The following is a 21,607-nucleotide window of genomic DNA, read 5'->3' as shown; positions in this document are numbered from 1 at the left end:
TTTGGTGGTCGTGGCGCGCCAACACTCAGGCCCGTTCACCGCGAATTCGGCGGGCCAACTGGATGTCCTTGGGCATGATGGTGACCCTCTTTGCGTGGATGGCGCACAGGTTGGTGTCCTCGAACAGGCCCACCAGGTAAGCCTCGCTAGCCTCCTGCAAAGCCATGACGGCAGAACTTTGGAATCGCAGCTCGGTCTTGAAATCCTGTGCAATTTCTCGCACAAGTCTCTGGAAGGGGAGCTTTCGGATCAGCAGTTCGGTGCTCTTCTGGTAGCGACGGATCTCACGGAGGGCAACGGTTCCCGGCCTGGAGCTTGACACAAGTGAGTGCAGGGCACGGCAACCCAGCGTCTCTTAAGCCCGGCAACGGCATCCCGGGCCGAAGGCCTGACAATGGACCGCTTTCCGATTGGATAACTCCAAGGGCGGGCGCAGCGCTTGACTGGTCACATGTACACTGAGGTTAATTTGGGGGGGGGGGACCGCGACCAGAAGGCAAAGTGCACCGACAGCTCTGTGTCAAGAGAAGAAAAAAACCACCCCCAGCACCACCACCGCCCAACCAACCACACACGGCACTTTCACGCTGAGCACAACTCCGCCTACATCGCGGCAACACCCTTCCGCCCGTCACGCGTTCCATCCAGTACTCAACGCTTTCCACCGTCAGGCTCAACGACAGTACACACGGACGCGCATCAGTGAAACAGCAGGGCTGTGGACGTCACTTGGGTATCACGAACACATTACGACAACACGGCTACGTACCGTATTAAACGGAAAACGCGGAGAGGGACGAAATGAACCGCAACGACAAGGAACGGAGAGGGAAACGTACAAAAAGAATCCACGGGAAAACGATCGGGGTCATTGATCGAGCTTAAGGAAGGATGGCAATTATAGCTATTAATTACGAACAGGGTAATCATACAGCAGCTATGCGTGGGAATAAATCTCTTTTGGAAAACTGTCGTGGCTCTGAAGAGAGCCGTTGGTTTTGAAATGGGAATTCGGCGGTCTAGCCCCCAAAGCCGTACAGCGTCCGCCCTTGCCTCTTGAGCGCGTACACCACGTCCATGGCAGTGACAGTCTTCCTCTTGGCGTGTTCGCAGTAGGTGACCGCATCGCGGATGACGTTCTCCAGGAAGACTTTCAGGACTCCACGCGTTTCCTCGTAAATGAGACCGGAGATGCGCTTCACTCCTCCCCGGCGGGCAAGGCGACGAATGGCCGGCTTGGTGATGCCCTGGATGTTGTCACGGAGGACCTTCCGGTGGCGTTTGGCACCCCCCTTGCCCAGTCCTTTGCCTCCCTTGCCTCGTCCAGACATGATGTTCTTGCTCTGTTCAATCGCTAGTGCAAATGATGCGGACGACAAGCCGGCAGAGCAGGTATAACGCCTGCGCGGACGCGGTAGAAGCTGCGCGAGCGTGCGGTTGGGCGACAGCGCCCTCTGGCGGTAAACGGGGTCAAGAGAGCGAGGTCAAAGGTCCACGGGGGGGGGGACGGACAGAAGGAGAATTGGAGGAGGGGGGGGGGGAGATCGTCATGTGAAAACCCGTCAAAATAAAATGCGATGACGCCAGACAAGAAGTGGGTGTCGTGTCTTTGTCTCTCTCTTTTCCCTGCCACTTTTTATTGGCATTCTTGCATGCCGTTATTGCTCAGAAACATACTGTATATAATGTCCATTTTTGTAAAATTTCCTTTTTTGTCGAAATGTTTCGGAGAGGAAGAAATAGCCGAGAGATAAAGTAATTCAACAAAAATTAAGTCAGTCCGTGTTTTTATCTTTTTTTATGTCCCCCGAAGGGAGTGGGCCGAATCCCGGATGTACTGCTATACCGGGCCAACCCGTGGCCGGGACGAGGCAAGCCCCTATTCCACAGCCCAAGTTCAAAAATCAGTTTGATAAACTGGCTGTTCAATGAACAGCGTTTCAGATATCACACTGAAAAGAACAGATACTACACATGATCTTAGCCAAAAGGCCGAGAAGCGATAAAGATCAGTATTTTCCACATTACGCAGCCCAAGATAACCTCTCGATCGTGACAGTAAATGAGGACATGACCTTGAACTTTGGCAATTTCTGTTAATATCATGAACAATCTTTCAGTGAGAAATGTTCCCGAGGTCGACTCTGCGCAAGTACCTGCGCCGCACTATATGCAAGCCACAAGATGGCGCCCTTCACAATTGCACTGTGTCTACACTCGACACCGCGCCGGAAGTGATCCCACGTTGTGGGCGTGGCGATATAGCACGCTTCCAAGACCTCGTGACAGTGACAGTGTGCCATTGCTTACACTCTTTACTTTTAACGGCAGAACCCGTGATATATCCGTATTTCACATTCAGGACTTGTGAGAAGAACCTATCGGGTTTTAAACTTGAAAGGCCGTGAGGGTGTGCTTCACGGGATCACGTGTTGAATGTACGTGTGAAAGGATGGTTTACTGTCGGCAGTAAGAGCCAAACGATGCAGTTCCAAAATTATTGAAAATCATCCATGAGGCACGCACTTGCCTTTTGCGCTACGTAGAAGCGCGCACCCGACGGCGCATAATAAAAAGCTGAACATGTCAATACACAATGATGAACCAACACATCATTTGTAAACTTGGAAAGTTTGCAAGCACACACTGCGTGCTGAATATTTGATGAGATGAACGGCCCTTAGAACAATGAAAAGAATGCACGTCTGTTGCGTAAGTTATACGCGTTGCATATTTGACGCGCGTTGCCTGGATTCAGGTTCGAAACACAAACATGTCATTATACAGCACCGCAACGGCCGGCACGGCAGGAGTAAAGAGAAAGGCAGGCTGCAATTTGGAGTCGCAAAGAGACACAAACCGGGCCTCGTCCAGCGGGGTCGGTTCGAAGGCGGGGCCGACGTTTGAAGGAGGAACAAGCAGGTGGGACTTCGGCAAGGCCGAACTGCGGCGTATCGTTCAATATTGGAATGAAACGAAAAGATGGAAGCGATCAAGAACGAATATTAATACAGTTCAGAGAAGTAACTAGAAAGATAAACCTAGAAAATAACACAACATCCGAAGTAGCATGGCACAAAGGGGGCTTTCAATTAAACAGCCATCGACCTGTCTCTTCTTTGAAATAGTGGCGGCCCTGAAAAGAGCCTTTGGGTTCGCGGGGCAAGGGGCCCGTCCTTTCAGTTGGAGACTTTGGCGGTCTTCTTGGGCAAGAGGACCGACTGAATATTGGGGAGCACACCTCCTTGCGCGATGGTTACCCCGCTCATCAGCTTGTTGAGCTCCTCGTCGTTGCGTATGGCAAGTTGCAGGTGACGTGGGTTGATTCTTGTCTTCTTGTTGTCGCGGGCAGCATTACCGGCTAGCTCCAAGATCTCAGCGGTAAGGTACTCCATCACTGCAGCCAGGTAGACAGGGGCACCGGCGCCAACACGTTCGGCGTAGTTTCCCTTGCGCAGGAATCGGTGAACGCGGCCAACGGGAAACTGAAGGCCAGCCCGCGATGACCTGCTCTTGGCCTTGCTTCTGGATTTGCCGCTCTTTCCTCGTCCAGACATCTTGAGAGAAATCAGTGTGCAGATCTGTTCACCGGGTCGCAGTTGCGCTGGAATGGTTGCTCCGGGGCCCGCGACACAAGTTATAGCAGTCCAGTGGATTGGCCGAAGCGTACCAACTAGCCAATCACGTCACGCAGCGGGTCCATCGCACGGTTGGATGAGCCGGAGCCCACAGGCCGGGATAAACACAAAATCAAGTCCATGAACGGGAACCAAAATGTAACAAAGCCAAAAGAAAGAAAGAACAGAGAGAAAAGAAAACCGGGTCCACATGAGTTACCACACCCCTGGGGGGGGGGGGGGGGCTGAAGCCGTCAGAAATACAGTTTGTATATTTTGCGACAGGTCCCTCGCAAGGGGAATGCCCGTTTCACGGTGTCTGGACGTTTACACGAGGCACCCTCTTGGACAATCTGAACAACCGTCTAATATCAAGGTCAGAGCGAGTGCGAAAAAGATCAGGAAAAGTTTTCACCTCAACCCCCCCCATACAAGCACCGTCAAGAGGTAATATCTATTTGCTTGCAGTGTGCGCGATATTCGGAAAAATACCTTTTTAATTACGAGGCACCTGTATTAGACAAAAGGAGACCAAGAACGGGGAAATAATGTACAACAGAATGTCTCAGTGAACCACACCCAACGTCGAAAACAAAAGGGGGAAAAGACTAACGAGGAGCAGAAAAGCAAAGCATCTCTTTCGTGGAGTTGTTTTGGCTCTGAAAAGAGCCGTTTGGTTGGTAGCGGCGGGCTACTTGGAAGTCGTGTACTTGGTGACGGCCTTGGTGCCCTCGCTGACTGCATGCTTGGCAAGCTCTCCCGGCAGGAGCAGGCGAACTGCTGTCTGCACCTCGCGGCTGGTGATGGTCGACTTCTTGTTGTAGTGTGCAAGGCGAGAGGCCTCGGTTGCGATGCGCTCGAAGACGTCATTGACAAAGCTGTTCATGATGCTCATGGCCTTGCTGGAGATGCCCGTGTCGGGGTGCACCTGTTTCATGACTTTATAAATGTAGATGCCGTAGCTCTCCTTGCGACGCCGGTGCCTCTTCTTGTCTGTGCGAGTCGGGGTCTTGGTGTTTCCGGCCTTCTTCTGACCTTTCCCGCTAACTTTAGGAGCCATGCTGGAGCGCTTGAAGTGTGAGAGATCGAGGGATCGAATGAAAAAGCGTCACGGCTACGCCGGCTTTTATCACGGGCGGCGTGGATTCTGAACACGGGCGCATTGTCCACCTTCCCGCCAGTTGAAAAGAGCGCCCCCGGCCACCCAGGCGTGAAGACGCGCATGGCTTGCAAGGGCAAGCTGAAACTTACGGCAAGGGAAACGCTGAAAGCGGTCGGTCGGTCGTTCGTTCGGTCAATAACCGTTCCGTGCAACCGAGTCATCTGTTCTATTTGAATATTTGGTTATTTTCTCCGCCATCCTCTCAAGCGGCTAACGCGGAATTCGTCTGCCAAAGCACAACGCAGCCTTTCGCGTCGCTAACTAAATTGACAAGAGTACCAGTCAGGAAGTCGATCGGACTCCACAAAGGCGAAACAAGGTCGCTTTCAAAGCGAGGGCCGGGGTGAAGCTGTCGGGGAGGGGTCGTCTGATACTGTACGCTCATTCATACCCAAATACGAATAACTACACAAAACGTAAAGGAGAGGGAAGGAAAAGCAGACCAATCACGCCCCGTGTGAAATCGCAATCGGAGAGCCCTTTCAATTTGTTATATTATTGACTCAACTGTGGCCGTTACTCGGTTGTGTTTAATTTCCTCCCGCCCAGCACCTTTCCCCGCAGACAACTCGAGCAGAATCATTCTCTTTTTGAAGTAGTGGTGGCTCTGATAAGAGCCGTTAGGTTTGGTGGTCGTGGCGCGCCAACACTCAGGCCCGTTCACCGCGAATTCGGCGGGCCAACTGGATGTCCTTGGGCATGATGGTGACCCTCTTTGCGTGGATGGCGCACAGGTTGGTGTCCTCGAACAGGCCCACCAGGTAAGCCTCGCTAGCCTCCTGCAAAGCCATGACGGCAGAACTTTGGAATCGCAGCTCGGTCTTGAAATCCTGTGCAATTTCTCGCACAAGTCTCTGGAAGGGGAGCTTTCGGATCAGCAGTTCGGTGCTCTTCTGGTAGCGACGGATCTCACGGAGGGCAACGGTTCCCGGCCTGGAGCTTGACACAAGTGAGTGCAGGGCACGGCAACCCAGCGTCTCTTAAGCCCGGCAACGGCATCCCGGGCCGAAGGCCTGACAATGGACCGCTTTCCGATTGGATAACTCCAAGGGCGGGCGCAGCGCTTGACTGGTCACATGTACACTGAGGTTAATTTGGGGGGGGGGGACCGCGACCAGAAGGCAAAGTGCACCGACAGCTCTGTGTCAAGAGAAGAAAAAAACCACCCCCAGCACCACCACCGCCCAACCAACCACACACGGCACTTTCACGCTGAGCACAACTCCGCCTACATCGCGGCAACACCCTTCCGCCCGTCACGCGTTCCATCCAGTACTCAACGCTTTCCACCGTCAGGCTCAACGACAGTACACACGGACGCGCATCAGTGAAACAGCAGGGCTGTGGACGTCACTTGGGTATCACGAACACATTACGACAACACGGCTACGTACCGTATTAAACGGAAAACGCGGAGAGGGACGAAATGAACCGCAACGACAAGGAACGGAGAGGGAAACGTACAAAAAGAATCCACGGGAAAACGATCGGGGTCATTGATCGAGCTTAAGGAAGGATGGCAATTATAGCTATTAATTACGAACAGGGTAATCATACAGCAGCTATGCGTGGGAATAAATCTCTTTTGGAAAACTGTCGTGGCTCTGAAGAGAGCCGTTGGTTTTGAAATGGGAATTCGGCGGTCTAGCCCCCAAAGCCGTACAGCGTCCGCCCTTGCCTCTTGAGCGCGTACACCACGTCCATGGCAGTGACAGTCTTCCTCTTGGCGTGTTCGCAGTAGGTGACCGCATCGCGGATGACGTTCTCCAGGAAGACTTTCAGGACTCCACGCGTTTCCTCGTAAATGAGACCGGAGATGCGCTTCACTCCTCCCCGGCGGGCAAGGCGACGAATGGCCGGCTTGGTGATGCCCTGGATGTTGTCACGGAGGACCTTCCGGTGGCGTTTGGCACCCCCCTTGCCCAGTCCTTTGCCTCCCTTGCCTCGTCCAGACATGATGTTCTTGCTCTGTTCAATCGCTAGTGCAAATGATGCGGACGACAAGCCGGCAGAGCAGGTATAACGCCTGCGCGGACGCGGTAGAAGCTGCGCGAGCGTGCGGTTGGGCGACAGCGCCCTCTGGCGGTAAACGGGGTCAAGAGAGCGAGGTCAAAGGTCCACGGGGGGGGGGACGGACAGAAGGAGAATTGGAGGAGGGGGGGGGGAGATCGTCATGTGAAAACCCGTCAAAATAAAATGCGATGACGCCAGACAAGAAGTGGGTGTCGTGTCTTTGTCTCTCTCTTTTCCCTGCCACTTTTTATTGGCATTCTTGCATGCCGTTATTGCTCAGAAACATACTGTATATAATGTCCATTTTTGTAAAATTTCCTTTTTTGTCGAAATGTTTCGGAGAGGAAGAAATAGCCGAGAGATAAAGTAATTCAACAAAAATTAAGTCAGTCCGTGTTTTTATCTTTTTTTATGTCCCCCGAAGGGAGTGGGCCGAATCCCGGATGTACTGCTATACCGGGCCAACCCGTGGCCGGGACGAGGCAAGCCCCTATTCCACAGCCCAAGTTCAAAAATCAGTTTGATAAACTGGCTGTTCAATGAACAGCGTTTCAGATATCACACTGAAAAGAACAGATACTACACATGATCTTAGCCAAAAGGCCGAGAAGCGATAAAGATCAGTATTTTCCACATTACGCAGCCCAAGATAACCTCTCGATCGTGACAGTAAATGAGGACATGACCTTGAACTTTGGCAATTTCTGTTAATATCATGAACAATCTTTCAGTGAGAAATGTTCCCGAGGTCGACTCTGCGCAAGTACCTGCGCCGCACTATATGCAAGCCACAAGATGGCGCCCTTCACAATTGCACTGTGTCTACACTCGACACCGCGCCGGAAGTGATCCCACGTTGTGGGCGTGGCGATATAGCACGCTTCCAAGACCTCGTGACAGTGACAGTGTGCCATTGCTTACACTCTTTACTTTTAACGGCAGAACCCGTGATATATCCGTATTTCACATTCAGGACTTGTGAGAAGAACCTATCGGGTTTTAAACTTGAAAGGCCGTGAGGGTGTGCTTCACGGGATCACGTGTTGAATGTACGTGTGAAAGGATGGTTTACTGTCGGCAGTAAGAGCCAAACGATGCAGTTCCAAAATTATTGAAAATCATCCATGAGGCACGCACTTGCCTTTTGCGCTACGTAGAAGCGCGCACCCGACGGCGCATAATAAAAAGCTGAACATGTCAATACACAATGATGAACCAACACATCATTTGTAAACTTGGAAAGTTTGCAAGCACACACTGCGTGCTGAATATTTGATGAGATGAACGGCCCTTAGAACAATGAAAAGAATGCACGTCTGTTGCGTAAGTTATACGCGTTGCATATTTGACGCGCGTTGCCTGGATTCAGGTTCGAAACACAAACATGTCATTATACAGCACCGCAACGGCCGGCACGGCAGGAGTAAAGAGAAAGGCAGGCTGCAATTTGGAGTCGCAAAGAGACACAAACCGGGCCTCGTCCAGCGGGGTCGGTTCGAAGGCGGGGCCGACGTTTGAAGGAGGAACAAGCAGGTGGGACTTCGGCAAGGCCGAACTGCGGCGTATCGTTCAATATTGGAATGAAACGAAAAGATGGAAGCGATCAAGAACGAATATTAATACAGTTCAGAGAAGTAACTAGAAAGATAAACCTAGAAAATAACACAACATCCGAAGTAGCATGGCACAAAGGGGGCTTTCAATTAAACAGCCATCGACCTGTCTCTTCTTTGAAATAGTGGCGGCCCTGAAAAGAGCCTTTGGGTTCGCGGGGCAAGGGGCCCGTCCTTTCAGTTGGAGACTTTGGCGGTCTTCTTGGGCAAGAGGACCGACTGAATATTGGGGAGCACACCTCCTTGCGCGATGGTTACCCCGCTCATCAGCTTGTTGAGCTCCTCGTCGTTGCGTATGGCAAGTTGCAGGTGACGTGGGTTGATTCTTGTCTTCTTGTTGTCGCGGGCAGCATTACCGGCTAGCTCCAAGATCTCAGCGGTAAGGTACTCCATCACTGCAGCCAGGTAGACAGGGGCACCGGCGCCAACACGTTCGGCGTAGTTTCCCTTGCGCAGGAATCGGTGAACGCGGCCAACGGGAAACTGAAGGCCAGCCCGCGATGACCTGCTCTTGGCCTTGCTTCTGGATTTGCCGCTCTTTCCTCGTCCAGACATCTTGAGAGAAATCAGTGTGCAGATCTGTTCACCGGGTCGCAGTTGCGCTGGAATGGTTGCTCCGGGGCCCGCGACACAAGTTATAGCAGTCCAGTGGATTGGCCGAAGCGTACCAACTAGCCAATCACGTCACGCAGCGGGTCCATCGCACGGTTGGATGAGCCGGAGCCCACAGGCCGGGATAAACACAAAATCAAGTCCATGAACGGGAACCAAAATGTAACAAAGCCAAAAGAAAGAAAGAACAGAGAGAAAAGAAAACCGGGTCCACATGAGTTACCACACCCCTGGGGGGGGGGGGGGGGCTGAAGCCGTCAGAAATACAGTTTGTATATTTTGCGACAGGTCCCTCGCAAGGGGAATGCCCGTTTCACGGTGTCTGGACGTTTACACGAGGCACCCTCTTGGACAATCTGAACAACCGTCTAATATCAAGGTCAGAGCGAGTGCGAAAAAGATCAGGAAAAGTTTTCACCTCAACCCCCCCCATACAAGCACCGTCAAGAGGTAATATCTATTTGCTTGCAGTGTGCGCGATATTCGGAAAAATACCTTTTTAATTACGAGGCACCTGTATTAGACAAAAGGAGACCAAGAACGGGGAAATAATGTACAACAGAATGTCTCAGTGAACCACACCCAACGTCGAAAACAAAAGGGGGAAAAGACTAACGAGGAGCAGAAAAGCAAAGCATCTCTTTCGTGGAGTTGTTTTGGCTCTGAAAAGAGCCGTTTGGTTGGTAGCGGCGGGCTACTTGGAAGTCGTGTACTTGGTGACGGCCTTGGTGCCCTCGCTGACTGCATGCTTGGCAAGCTCTCCCGGCAGGAGCAGGCGAACTGCTGTCTGCACCTCGCGGCTGGTGATGGTCGACTTCTTGTTGTAGTGTGCAAGGCGAGAGGCCTCGGTTGCGATGCGCTCGAAGACGTCATTGACAAAGCTGTTCATGATGCTCATGGCCTTGCTGGAGATGCCCGTGTCGGGGTGCACCTGTTTCATGACTTTATAAATGTAGATGCCGTAGCTCTCCTTGCGACGCCGGTGCCTCTTCTTGTCTGTGCGAGTCGGGGTCTTGGTGTTTCCGGCCTTCTTCTGACCTTTCCCGCTAACTTTAGGAGCCATGCTGGAGCGCTTGAAGTGTGAGAGATCGAGGGATCGAATGAAAAAGCGTCACGGCTACGCCGGCTTTTATCACGGGCGGCGTGGATTCTGAACACGGGCGCATTGTCCACCTTCCCGCCAGTTGAAAAGAGCGCCCCCGGCCACCCAGGCGTGAAGACGCGCATGGCTTGCAAGGGCAAGCTGAAACTTACGGCAAGGGAAACGCTGAAAGCGGTCGGTCGGTCGTTCGTTCGGTCAATAACCGTTCCGTGCAACCGAGTCATCTGTTCTATTTGAATATTTGGTTATTTTCTCCGCCATCCTCTCAAGCGGCTAACGCGGAATTCGTCTGCCAAAGCACAACGCAGCCTTTCGCGTCGCTAACTAAATTGACAAGAGTACCAGTCAGGAAGTCGATCGGACTCCACAAAGGCGAAACAAGGTCGCTTTCAAAGCGAGGGCCGGGGTGAAGCTGTCGGGGAGGGGTCGTCTGATACTGTACGCTCATTCATACCCAAATACGAATAACTACACAAAACGTAAAGGAGAGGGAAGGAAAAGCAGACCAATCACGCCCCGTGTGAAATCGCAATCGGAGAGCCCTTTCAATTTGTTATATTATTGACTCAACTGTGGCCGTTACTCGGTTGTGTTTAATTTCCTCCCGCCCAGCACCTTTCCCCGCAGACAACTCGAGCAGAATCATTCTCTTTTTGAAGTAGTGGTGGCTCTGATAAGAGCCGTTAGGTTTGGTGGTCGTGGCGCGCCAACACTCAGGCCCGTTCACCGCGAATTCGGCGGGCCAACTGGATGTCCTTGGGCATGATGGTGACCCTCTTTGCGTGGATGGCGCACAGGTTGGTGTCCTCGAACAGGCCCACCAGGTAAGCCTCGCTAGCCTCCTGCAAAGCCATGACGGCAGAACTTTGGAATCGCAGCTCGGTCTTGAAATCCTGTGCAATTTCTCGCACAAGTCTCTGGAAGGGGAGCTTTCGGATCAGCAGTTCGGTGCTCTTCTGGTAGCGACGGATCTCACGGAGGGCAACGGTTCCCGGCCTGGAGCTTGACACAAGTGAGTGCAGGGCACGGCAACCCAGCGTCTCTTAAGCCCGGCAACGGCATCCCGGGCCGAAGGCCTGACAATGGACCGCTTTCCGATTGGATAACTCCAAGGGCGGGCGCAGCGCTTGACTGGTCACATGTACACTGAGGTTAATTTGGGGGGGGGGGACCGCGACCAGAAGGCAAAGTGCACCGACAGCTCTGTGTCAAGAGAAGAAAAAAACCACCCCCAGCACCACCACCGCCCAACCAACCACACACGGCACTTTCACGCTGAGCACAACTCCGCCTACATCGCGGCAACACCCTTCCGCCCGTCACGCGTTCCATCCAGTACTCAACGCTTTCCACCGTCAGGCTCAACGACAGTACACACGGACGCGCATCAGTGAAACAGCAGGGCTGTGGACGTCACTTGGGTATCACGAACACATTACGACAACACGGCTACGTACCGTATTAAACGGAAAACGCGGAGAGGGACGAAATGAACCGCAACGACAAGGAACGGAGAGGGAAACGTACAAAAAGAATCCACGGGAAAACGATCGGGGTCATTGATCGAGCTTAAGGAAGGATGGCAATTATAGCTATTAATTACGAACAGGGTAATCATACAGCAGCTATGCGTGGGAATAAATCTCTTTTGGAAAACTGTCGTGGCTCTGAAGAGAGCCGTTGGTTTTGAAATGGGAATTCGGCGGTCTAGCCCCCAAAGCCGTACAGCGTCCGCCCTTGCCTCTTGAGCGCGTACACCACGTCCATGGCAGTGACAGTCTTCCTCTTGGCGTGTTCGCAGTAGGTGACCGCATCGCGGATGACGTTCTCCAGGAAGACTTTCAGGACTCCACGCGTTTCCTCGTAAATGAGACCGGAGATGCGCTTCACTCCTCCCCGGCGGGCAAGGCGACGAATGGCCGGCTTGGTGATGCCCTGGATGTTGTCACGGAGGACCTTCCGGTGGCGTTTGGCACCCCCCTTGCCCAGTCCTTTGCCTCCCTTGCCTCGTCCAGACATGATGTTCTTGCTCTGTTCAATCGCTAGTGCAAATGATGCGGACGACAAGCCGGCAGAGCAGGTATAACGCCTGCGCGGACGCGGTAGAAGCTGCGCGAGCGTGCGGTTGGGCGACAGCGCCCTCTGGCGGTAAACGGGGTCAAGAGAGCGAGGTCAAAGGTCCACGGGGGGGGGGGACGGACAGAAGGAGAATTGGAGGAGGGGGGGGGGAGATCGTCATGTGAAAACCCGTCAAAATAAAATGCGATGACGCCAGACAAGAAGTGGGTGTCGTGTCTTTGTCTCTCTCTTTTCCCTGCCACTTTTTATTGGCATTCTTGCATGCCGTTATTGCTCAGAAACATACTGTATATAATGTCCATTTTTGTAAAATTTCCTTTTTTGTCGAAATGTTTCGGAGAGGAAGAAATAGCCGAGAGATAAAGTAATTCAACAAAAATTAAGTCAGTCCGTGTTTTTATCTTTTTTTATGTCCCCCGAAGGGAGTGGGCCGAATCCCGGATGTACTGCTATACCGGGCCAACCCGTGGCCGGGACGAGGCAAGCCCCTATTCCACAGCCCAAGTTCAAAAATCAGTTTGATAAACTGGCTGTTCAATGAACAGCGTTTCAGATATCACACTGAAAAGAACAGATACTACACATGATCTTAGCCAAAAGGCCGAGAAGCGATAAAGATCAGTATTTTCCACATTACGCAGCCCAAGATAACCTCTCGATCGTGACAGTAAATGAGGACATGACCTTGAACTTTGGCAATTTCTGTTAATATCATGAACAATCTTTCAGTGAGAAATGTTCCCGAGGTCGACTCTGCGCAAGTACCTGCGCCGCACTATATGCAAGCCACAAGATGGCGCCCTTCACAATTGCACTGTGTCTACACTCGACACCGCGCCGGAAGTGATCCCACGTTGTGGGCGTGGCGATATAGCACGCTTCCAAGACCTCGTGACAGTGACAGTGTGCCATTGCTTACACTCTTTACTTTTAACGGCAGAACCCGTGATATATCCGTATTTCACATTCAGGACTTGTGAGAAGAACCTATCGGGTTTTAAACTTGAAAGGCCGTGAGGGTGTGCTTCACGGGATCACGTGTTGAATGTACGTGTGAAAGGATGGTTTACTGTCGGCAGTAAGAGCCAAACGATGCAGTTCCAAAATTATTGAAAATCATCCATGAGGCACGCACTTGCCTTTTGCGCTACGTAGAAGCGCGCACCCGACGGCGCATAATAAAAAGCTGAACATGTCAATACACAATGATGAACCAACACATCATTTGTAAACTTGGAAAGTTTGCAAGCACACACTGCGTGCTGAATATTTGATGAGATGAACGGCCCTTAGAACAATGAAAAGAATGCACGTCTGTTGCGTAAGTTATACGCGTTGCATATTTGACGCGCGTTGCCTGGATTCAGGTTCGAAACACAAACATGTCATTATACAGCACCGCAACGGCCGGCACGGCAGGAGTAAAGAGAAAGGCAGGCTGCAATTTGGAGTCGCAAAGAGACACAAACCGGGCCTCGTCCAGCGGGGTCGGTTCGAAGGCGGGGCCGACGTTTGAAGGAGGAACAAGCAGGTGGGACTTCGGCAAGGCCGAACTGCGGCGTATCGTTCAATATTGGAATGAAACGAAAAGATGGAAGCGATCAAGAACGAATATTAATACAGTTCAGAGAAGTAACTAGAAAGATAAACCTAGAAAATAACACAACATCCGAAGTAGCATGGCACAAAGGGGGCTTTCAATTAAACAGCCATCGACCTGTCTCTTCTTTGAAATAGTGGCGGCCCTGAAAAGAGCCTTTGGGTTCGCGGGGCAAGGGGCCCGTCCTTTCAGTTGGAGACTTTGGCGGTCTTCTTGGGCAAGAGGACCGACTGAATATTGGGGAGCACACCTCCTTGCGCGATGGTTACCCCGCTCATCAGCTTGTTGAGCTCCTCGTCGTTGCGTATGGCAAGTTGCAGGTGACGTGGGTTGATTCTTGTCTTCTTGTTGTCGCGGGCAGCATTACCGGCTAGCTCCAAGATCTCAGCGGTAAGGTACTCCATCACTGCAGCCAGGTAGACAGGGGCACCGGCGCCAACACGTTCGGCGTAGTTTCCCTTGCGCAGGAATCGGTGAACGCGGCCAACGGGAAACTGAAGGCCAGCCCGCGATGACCTGCTCTTGGCCTTGCTTCTGGATTTGCCGCTCTTTCCTCGTCCAGACATCTTGAGAGAAATCAGTGTGCAGATCTGTTCACCGGGTCGCAGTTGCGCTGGAATGGTTGCTCCGGGGCCCGCGACACAAGTTATAGCAGTCCAGTGGATTGGCCGAAGCGTACCAACTAGCCAATCACGTCACGCAGCGGGTCCATCGCACGGTTGGATGAGCCGGAGCCCACAGGCCGGGATAAACACAAAATCAAGTCCATGAACGGGAACCAAAATGTAACAAAGCCAAAAGAAAGAAAGAACAGAGAGAAAAGAAAACCGGGTCCACATGAGTTACCACACCCCTGGGGGGGGGGGGGGGGGCTGAAGCCGTCAGAAATACAGTTTGTATATTTTGCGACAGGTCCCTCGCAAGGGGAATGCCCGTTTCACGGTGTCTGGACGTTTACACGAGGCACCCTCTTGGACAATCTGAACAACCGTCTAATATCAAGGTCAGAGCGAGTGCGAAAAAGATCAGGAAAAGTTTTCACCTCAACCCCCCCCATACAAGCACCGTCAAGAGGTAATATCTATTTGCTTGCAGTGTGCGCGATATTCGGAAAAATACCTTTTTAATTACGAGGCACCTGTATTAGACAAAAGGAGACCAAGAACGGGGAAATAATGTACAACAGAATGTCTCAGTGAACCACACCCAACGTCGAAAACAAAAGGGGGAAAAGACTAACGAGGAGCAGAAAAGCAAAGCATCTCTTTCGTGGAGTTGTTTTGGCTCTGAAAAGAGCCGTTTGGTTGGTAGCGGCGGGCTACTTGGAAGTCGTGTACTTGGTGACGGCCTTGGTGCCCTCGCTGACTGCATGCTTGGCAAGCTCTCCCGGCAGGAGCAGGCGAACTGCTGTCTGCACCTCGCGGCTGGTGATGGTCGACTTCTTGTTGTAGTGTGCAAGGCGAGAGGCCTCGGTTGCGATGCGCTCGAAGACGTCATTGACAAAGCTGTTCATGATGCTCATGGCCTTGCTGGAGATGCCCGTGTCGGGGTGCACCTGTTTCATGACTTTATAAATGTAGATGCCGTAGCTCTCCTTGCGACGCCGGTGCCTCTTCTTGTCTGTGCGAGTCGGGGTCTTGGTGTTTCCGGCCTTCTTCTGACCTTTCCCGCTAACTTTAGGAGCCATGCTGGAGCGCTTGAAGTGTGAGAGATCGAGGGATCGAATGAAAAAGCGTCACGGCTACGCCGGCTTTTATCACGGGCGGCGTGGATTCTGAACACGGGCGCATTGTCCACCTTCCCGCCAGTTGAAAAGAGCGCCCCCGGCCACCCAGGCGTGAAGACGCGCATGGCTTGCAAGGGCAAGCTGAAACTTACGGCAAGGGAAACGCTGAAAGCGGTCGGTCGGTCGTTCGTTCGGTCAATAACCGTTCCGTGCAACCGAGTCATCTGTTCTATTTGAATATTTGGTTATTTTCTCCGCCATCCTCTCAAGCGGCTAACGCGGAATTCGTCTGCCAAAGCACAACGCAGCCTTTCGCGTCGCTAACTAAATTGACAAGAGTACCAGTCAGGAAGTCGATCGGACTCCACAAAGGCGAAACAAGGTCGCTTTCAAAGCGAGGGCCGGGGTGAAGCTGTCGGGGAGGGGTCGTCTGATACTGTACGCTCATTCATACCCAAATACGAATAACTACACAAAACGTAAAGGAGAGGGAAGGAAAAGCAGACCAATCACGCCCCGTGTGAAATCGCAATCGGAGAGCCCTTTCAATTTGTTATATTATTGACTCAACTGTGGCCGTTACTCGGTTGTGTTTAATTTCCTCCCGCCCAGCACCTTTCCCCGCAGACAACTCGAGCAGAATCATTCTCTTTTTGAAGTAGTGGTGGCTCTGATAAGAGCCGTTAGGTTTGGTGGTCGTGGCGCGCCAACACTCAGGCCCGTTCACCGCGAATTCGGCGGGCCAACTGGATGTCCTTGGGCATGATGGTGACCCTCTTTGCGTGGATGGCGCACAGGTTGGTGTCCTCGAACAGGCCCACCAGGTAAGCCTCGCTAGCCTCCTGCAAAGCCATGACGGCAGAACTTTGGAATCGCAGCTCGGTCTTGAAATCCTGTGCAATTTCTCGCACAAGTCTCTGGAAGGGGAGCTTTCGGATCAGCAGTTCGGTGCTCTTCTGGTAGCGACGGATCTCACGGAGGGCAACGGTTCCCGGCCTGGAGCTTGACACAAGTGAGTGCAGGGCACGGCAACCCAGCGTCTCTTAAGCCCGGCAACGGCATCCCGGGCCGAAGGCCTGACAATGGACCGCTTTCCGATTGGATAACTCCAAGGGCGGGCGCAGCGCTTGACTGGTCACATGTACACTGAGGTTAATTTGGGGGGGGGGGGACCGCGACCAGAAGGCAAAGTGCACCGACAGCTCTGTGTCAAGAGAAGAAAAAAACCACCCCCAGCACCACCACCGCCCAACCAACCACACACGGCACTTTCACGCTGAGCACAACTCCGCCTACATCGCGGCAACACCCTTCCGCCCGTCACGCGTTCCATCCAGTACTCAACGCTTTCCACCGTCAGGCTCAACGACAGTACACACGGACGCGCATCAGTGAAACAGCAGGGCTGTGGACGTCACTTGGGTATCACGAACACATTACGACAACACGGCTACGTACCGTATTAAACGGAAAACGCGGAGAGGGACGAAATGAACCGCAACGACAAGGAACGGAGAGGGAAACGTACAAAAAGAATCCACGGGAAAACGATCGGGGTCATTGATCGAGCTTAAGGAAGGATGGCAATTATAGCTATTAATTACGAACAGGGTAATCATACAGCAGCTATGCGTGGGAATAAATCTCTTTTGGAAAACTGTCGTGGCTCTGAAGAGAGCCGTTGGTTTTGAAATGGGAATTCGGCGGTCTAGCCCCCAAAGCCGTACAGCGTCCGCCCTTGCCTCTTGAGCGCGTACACCACGTCCATGGCAGTGACAGTCTTCCTCTTGGCGTGTTCGCAGTAGGTGACCGCATCGCGGATGACGTTCTCCAGGAAGACTTTCAGGACTCCACGCGTTTCCTCGTAAATGAGACCGGAGATGCGCTTCACTCCTCCCCGGCGGGCAAGGCGACGAATGGCCGGCTTGGTGATGCCCTGGATGTTGTCACGGAGGACCTTCCGGTGGCGTTTGGCACCCCCCTTGCCCAGTCCTTTGCCTCCCTTGCCTCGTCCAGACATGATGTTCTTGCTCTGTTCAATCGCTAGTGCAAATGATGCGGACGACAAGCCGGCAGAGCAGGTATAACGCCTGCGCGGACGCGGTAGAAGCTGCGCGAGCGTGCGGTTGGGCGACAGCGCCCTCTGGCGGTAAACGGGGTCAAGAGAGCGAGGTCAAAGGTCCACGGGGGGGGGGACGGACAGAAGGAGAATTGGAGGAGGGGGGGGGGAGATCGTCATGTGAAAACCCGTCAAAATAAAATGCGATGACGCCAGACAAGAAGTGGGTGTCGTGTCTTTGTCTCTCTCTTTTCCCTGCCACTTTTTATTGGCATTCTTGCATGCCTACAGGCCAGTTCCATTTTGGAATTTGAACCATACGCAAATGGAATATAGAGCCACTTTAAAGGCCCTTTTTTGTGGCGTTCCACCGAACTTAAAGGTTTTGAGCGTTAATCTAGCTACCACTTTCGTGTTCTTTACAACCTGAAATTCACTAAGAAAAAATCGCTTTGGTAACAGATATTTTGACAGTATACAAACTGTGATTTGGTCCGCGTAGGCTTCTTTGCACCTAATTTGCAGGTGAACTTTTCTGGCTACGTCTTATAAAATCCACTTGGTGTTATTGAAGTTTCATTAGCAAAAGCCATTTTCTTTTACGCTCCCTTACTACTGGCTGTCTGCACTTCTTGTATGGTATCTAACTCAAAGTGACAAGCTGGCCCTGCTGCCTGTACGGCGATTACGGTAGAAAGTCATACGGGTAGCGAAAAATAGCTAGGCTTACGGTTACCTAATAGTATGCGATATTGCAACTATGAACCGGGGCCTAAATTCGTCGTCTACACTCTTATGTCCGTAGCCTTTTGCCATTGACAGTCTCGTGCCATCAACAAACAAGCACAATGCGGTGACAGGTGAGTTAAGTTCCATTCAGGCAGTAAAACAAAAACTTTACAAGAAAATCTAATACTGCATCTATTTTTAGAATTTTATTTTTACTGGGATAAGTTTCTTTACTCAGACTGAATGTACACTGGACTACATCCACCAAATTTTCCCATACATTTACTAGCTCTTCATGAAGTCACTCTACTTTTACATGTCCTGTCTTATCCATTGATTTGACGGTGAGGCACTTTTTTTTTGGGGGGGGTGACTGATATTTCATTTTTGTATTTTTTTTCTTGGAAAGCATACTTCAATGGTAAGGAAAGTAATCAGTATATTTCTTTACCAAATATTAGCACCAAAACCTGTGGATCACAACACCATGAAATCAAAGCAAGGATGTCGGGACCATGAGTAACAGGACCACGAGTAATGCTGTTTTCCGTTGATTTTTTTTCTTCCCCAATGTCTGAAAAACACACGTCAGTCACTTTTCAATTTTTCCTCTGACACCAAAAGCTACTGGTACCATTGGGGTTGGCACCATATATGACTATATATTTCGTACATATATAACCCCCTATCCCCCTGGGATTTATGCCCAGGGATTTAGACCAACTACACTAATAATAAATATTAACACATGCATTGGTTACAAAAATTATGCCCTGCCTCCACAGACAGGATGTTGTTTTCACTGTTGGTAAATTAATTTGGACCCTTTCCAAAACAAGGGGCCTCCTGCTTTGGACTATTTTGACCATGCCAACATTTCTACCACTGCATCGTTTCACTATACCTTTTGTTTGTTATCAAGAATGTAATGAGAAAGGTTTAACTTACCAAAGTGTCTGTAACTGCTGCAGTACTTCTGTTGTCCATGCTTCATCATTAATGGACACCATCAATGGTATAGTTCCTACTGATAGATCTACTCAGCACAAGACTGCACTAGAAAGTGCAAATTGTGAACTCATAACAGACTCTACCTTCAGTAGCCTTTCACTTCTAAGTGATAAAGTTCACCTTTGGTACACACGTACAGAATAGACTAAATTGCTTACACAGAAACTTCACAGTCACAAAGAAAAACATAATTTGGCCGTAGTATACCTATGTCTTCACCTGTAAGTGTTCAAATATGTGGCTGATGCATGAGTGGGCTACATATATTCAGACATCAGATTCAAATGGGATCAACACTTGAAATGGATTAATTGCACTGACCAATTTCATTAAATTTGACTATGTGGCTTATCAACAGCCTAAATGGATGCTCAGATAATACTTGAAACCTACCATTCCTTTAAAATAACCATTCTGATTAAACTACCACCCTTCCTGGTAATGGGTTAATACCCAGTACTATGCAAAGCACATTCTGTTGCAGCCTAGTTTCAGTGAAAGATTTTTAGGTCATTTTAGTTGCACATTCTTAGATAAATGCCTGCGAAATACACAAATTGTCTGAATTTTGTTCCCACTGCTACACATATTTACAACAGTAATTCCTTCAAGTACACACCTACACAACAATTATTAAGACAGGTCCAGCGGTTGAACCCTCACCTCCTTAGGCCAGTACGGTACTCCCTCATCCATTCAAATCCTCACATTTACATCATTTACTTAATGCACATATATTTACATGTGTTCAGAGTTAAACAACTGAGCATATTAGTTATTTTAATAAATTTTCTATCAATCTGTAAGTTCAGGTTTCCAGAAATAAGCTTAGAAAAAAATCTTATTTTAACAAATCTGGCAGGAAGGAACTATCTAAAAAGTGCTGACTGGGGTCAAGTCTAGTCTATTGCATTGTGGGGGGGGGTCTGTCAGACCTTACCTCTGCCAATTATGATGGTGGTAGGTGTTAGACAGCACAAAAGCATTCTATCCTTGCTTGACAGAGCTTGAATGTTCAATTGTGGGATTCATGGTATACATCTTAAAATATGGACATAATTATGTATTATTTTATATACAGATACAAAGTTATGTAAATAGGGCTAAAAGAATGTACTTCAGTTGTTTAATGTGATATGCTCGAAAAATGACAAATTCAATTATCAAATCTTCAGTTCAACAGAAAAATTATTAAATATACTTTACTGACTCACACTATTAAAAATGATATCCTGTCCTTGTCTCATCTGTACTTGTTTTAAAAGGAAAAGGTACAGAAGCAATAACCCTTCACCCTTTTCCTTCATTTTGGACATCATTCCATGTTCACTTTTTATTATGTGCTTTGTTAAACTAAAGGCACAGCGTGTTGTACACGTACATGTTTTGTACATGAAGCAAATGAGAATGTCAATGTGATAAATTTTGAGTTTACATATTTATAACACAGACATTTGATTACACAGAGCTGACTCAGCTCTGCACATTTTTTAAAATAACAGCTGCCACACCTGTCATGGGTAATTTCCACAGTGCCTATTCCATCCAGATTTGTTTGTAGGTCTGTCCACAGTAAAGACACATTTGTGTGACATTCAGTACAAATCTCCAATAAACTGTAAAGTCTTGCCATTAGTTTTGGTATACATATATCTGCACTGTTTCTGATTGTTGCCACACAGAAAAGTAAAGATAAAATGAGCAGTATTTAAGAAATTACAGAAGTTTATGCTTGAAGATATAAAAAATTTGTCACATGAACAGATACTTTGTTTCTTAAGTATGAAATTTAAATTCAAAATGCAATTGAAAATTACCTGCAATTTATCAAATAAACTTTTTACTTGACTTTGGGAAACTTTCATAATCTTTTAGAACAATTCCTGTGTAGAAAACACTACAAAAATTGTGTCAAGAAAAAAATTACGTTTGTGCACAGATGTCACGTTTGTCACATAACAGATATAACGTATAATCACAGGACATTTTTCTGGTGTTTGAATTAGAGCATAAAAACAGAATTTTTCACAAACTAGACTTGTATGTTATTAGTTTTCAAAATCATTTTTGTAAAAAAAGACTATTAAACTTCAGCTACAATATGAAAGTTTTTCTAATGAGTCACGTTTGTCACATGCACAGACATAATGTTTGTCACATAGCATAACCTGGGAACAGACAGTCTTCTCACTTTCATTTAAACACAATGAACCAACTTTTCTAACGAATTGTTTGTTAATTCATTTCATTTGGTTTAATACGACATGTATGTGCTCATAAGATA

The 21,607-nt window shown here is 49.8% G+C and overlaps 3 non-coding genes across 3 annotated transcripts; all 3 read right to left on the bottom strand.

The window, feature by feature from the left end:
- Positions 1–1,811: 1,811 nt before the first annotated feature.
- On the bottom strand, positions 1,812–2,004 carry LOC147795291 (U2 spliceosomal RNA). The gene has a single exon (XR_015424030.1). It is a non-coding gene; the product is annotated as a U2 spliceosomal RNA (small nuclear RNA).
- Positions 2,005–7,214: 5,210 nt separating this feature from the next.
- Positions 7,215–7,407, bottom strand: LOC147795290 (U2 spliceosomal RNA). The gene has a single exon (XR_015424029.1). It is a non-coding gene; the product is annotated as a U2 spliceosomal RNA (small nuclear RNA).
- Positions 7,408–12,618: 5,211 nt separating this feature from the next.
- LOC147795289 (U2 spliceosomal RNA) lies at positions 12,619–12,811 on the bottom strand. Its single transcript, XR_015424024.1, has one exon. It is a non-coding gene; the product is annotated as a U2 spliceosomal RNA (small nuclear RNA).
- Positions 12,812–21,607: the final 8,796 nt, after the last annotated feature.

Source organism: Acanthaster planci, unplaced genomic scaffold (assembly GCF_054643075.1).
Source record: "Acanthaster planci isolate LZ-2023a unplaced genomic scaffold, COTS_SCS Contig85, whole genome shotgun sequence".
Taxonomy (NCBI): Eukaryota; Metazoa; Echinodermata; class Asteroidea; order Valvatida; family Acanthasteridae; genus Acanthaster; species Acanthaster planci.
This window is presented reverse-complemented; position numbering and strand designations above follow the sequence as displayed.